Here is a 3,273-nt window from a genome sequence, read left to right on the forward strand (position 1 = left end):
TGGAGCAACTTCTCTATTGTTAGGGACACGGCCGCCAATGATTCTATGATCATATACTCAGCCCCCCCCCCCCCCTCCCCCCCCCCGGCCCCCCCCCCCCCCAATCCACCAATACAAGACAAAACATTCAGGGATTATACGGTGAAATATTGTTTTGAACCATGGTACAAACATTTTCTAAATTAATTACAGTATTATGCAGGCCCATATTTAAAACACAGATACATGAAAACTTTAATATTATACCTTTATAGACATGGACTGATAGGGCCACTTTAGAAGTCTCCAGTGCTTTCTCTCAAACCCATTTTCTAGTGCTTTTGAAGTGTGTTTTGGGTCATTGTCCTGCTGGAAGACCCATGATCTCTGAGGGGAACCCAGCTTTCTCATGCTGGGCTCTACATTATGCCGAAAATTTGTAGGTAGTCTTCAGACTTCATAATGCCATGCACACGCTGGAGCAGTCCAGTGCCAGAGGCAGCAAAGCCACACCCAAAACATCAGGGAACTTCTGCCACGTTTGACTGTGAGGGCTTTACACTTATTGATGACACTGCGCACGGTAGACAAAGGAACATTCAGGTCTTTGCAGATGGACTTGGAACCTTGAGATTGCCCATGCTTCCTTAGAATTTTGCCTCTCAAGTTCTCAGACAGTTCTTTGGTCTTCTTTCTTTTCTCCATGCTCAATGTGGTACACACAAAGACACAGGACAGAGGTTGAGTCAACTTTAATCCATTTTAACTGGCTTCAAGTGTGATTTAGTTATTGCCACTACCAGTTATGTGCCATAGCTGCTGTTAATTACACAAATTAGAGAAGCATCACATGATTTTTCAAAGGGTGCAAATACTTTTGTCCAGTGTTCGGCCATTCCTTACTACGCGGCGAAACGTCCTACACAATGCTCAGCACGCTTGCGTATGCATCCACACGCACGCGCACATCAGTTAGAAGCGGTGAGTACTCACTATTTTTTTTATTTAGAACCTTTTCACTGCCTCAAAGATACTTTTTGCTTGTATTACCCTCTCATACTTTTAACAATAGTTTTTTTGTGTTAGCTTTGAAGCACTTGACCACATTAGTCACGTAGCGCATTTAAACCGTCCTTATTTGATATTACTAGGGCTGTCAAACGATTAGAATTTTTAATCGAGTTAATTACAGCTTAAAAATTAATCGAAATTAATCGCAATTCAAACCATCAATAAAATATGCCATATTTTTCTGTAAATTATTGTTAGAATGCAAAGATAAGACACAAGATGGATGTATACATTCAACATGCGGTACATAAGGACTGTATTTGTTTATTAAAACAATAAATCAACAAGATGGCATTAACATTAACATTCTGTTAAAGCGATCCATGGATAGAAAGACTTGTAGTTCTTAAAAGATAAATGTTAGAACAAGTTATAGAAATTTTATAGTAAAACCCCTCTTAATGTTTTCGTTTGAATAAAATTTGTAAAATTTTCAATCAAAAAATAAACTAGTAGCTCGCCATTGTTGATGTCAATAATTACACAATTCTCATGGTGCTGAACCCATAAAATCAGTCGCACCCAAGCGCCAGCAGAGGGTGACAAAACTCCAAAAAAACAAGTAACAAGTGCATATGACCCTGTGCTGTCATTTTAATCTGTTTGAGCGGGGCATGTGCATTAATTGCATCAAATATTTTAACGTGATTAATTTTAAAAAATTAATTACCGCCCGTTAACGCGATAATTTTGACAGCCCTAATTAAAACCCCTCTTAATATTTTATTCTAATAAAATTTGTAAAATTTTCAATCAAAAAATAAACTAGTAGCCCGCTATTGTTGATGTCAATAATTACTTACACAATGCTCATGGGTGCTGAAGCCTATAAAATCAGTCGCACCCAAGCGCCAGCAGAGGGCGGCAAAACTCCATAAAACACAATTAACAAGTGGGCATTTCACTGTACTGTCATTTAAATCTGTCTGAGCGGGGCATGTGCGTTAATTGCATCAAATATTTTAACGTGATTAATTTAAAAAATTATTTACCGCCCGTTAACGCGATTATTTTGACAGCCCTAGATATAACTACATTTAAGTATTTTCTGCAGGCATTTTTTTTTGTACATATTACTGTATGCATCTAAACAAAACAAGTTTAGAGCGTACGGTAGTACTTTGGGTGTCAAATTAGAAAAGCATTTGTAATTTCAATCCTTTTCTGAGAGAAATTGAGCATTATCTGACAGAATTGCTGGGGTGCCAATACTTTTGGCCAGCAGTGTATAAAGCAGCTGGGTCAAACATTTGGCCCACGGGGGGGGGGGGGGGGGGGGGGGGGGGGGGGGTCGAATTCTGACTCACAGTCCCAATGAAATCTACATGTTTCCAATCCAACCAAATAAAGATAAGAACTAAAGATGTCCCAATCGGGATGCCGATCGATCGGGTCCGATCACGTCATTTTCAAAGTATCGGAATCAGCAAAAAAATATCAGACATGCCTTTTTTTAATATATATATATTTTTTAATTAAATCGTTTTGTAATTGTATTTAACGTTATAGACGAAATGTCTTACATTCATCCAGTCTTTAGTTTTGGCTATAAGTAGGGCTATCAAATTTATCGCGTAAACGGCGGTAATTAATTTTCTAAAATTAATCACGTTAAAATATTTAATGCAATTATTGCATGCGCTGCACGACCCACTCACGCATTGTTGGGGAAGAATGGTAGTGGTTGATCTTTTCCTTAACACCCTATGTTACTTCCCAACGCAGAGAAGATATATCAATTGGTGCCACTACGCACAGTCATGGTTGCACTTCCCATCATGCATTTGGGCAGAACAGTTAAATGGCTACAGTATCATTTACTGAAAGCTCAATAAATACACTAGATTGCAATATTTAGTCACAATATACAAAGTCACATTTATCCTTTAAGAATTACAAGTCTTTCTATCCGTGGATCCCTCTCACAGAAAGAATGTTAATAATGTAAATGCCATCTTGAGGATTTGTTGTCATAATAAACAAATACAGTACTTATGTACTGTATGTTGAATGTATATATTCGTCCGAGTTTTATTCATTTTTTTCTTCATGCATTGCCAAAATGTATATGATCGGGAAAAATGATCGGGAATGATTGGAATTGAATCGGGAGCAAAAAAAAGCAATCGGATCGGCAGATACTCAAACTAAAACGATCGGGATCGGATCGGGAGCAAAAAACATGATCGGAACAACCGTAATAAGAACCATGAAAGACGCACA

Source organism: Corythoichthys intestinalis, chromosome 2 (assembly GCF_030265065.1).
Source record: "Corythoichthys intestinalis isolate RoL2023-P3 chromosome 2, ASM3026506v1, whole genome shotgun sequence".
Classification (NCBI taxonomy): Eukaryota; Metazoa; Chordata; class Actinopteri; order Syngnathiformes; family Syngnathidae; genus Corythoichthys; species Corythoichthys intestinalis.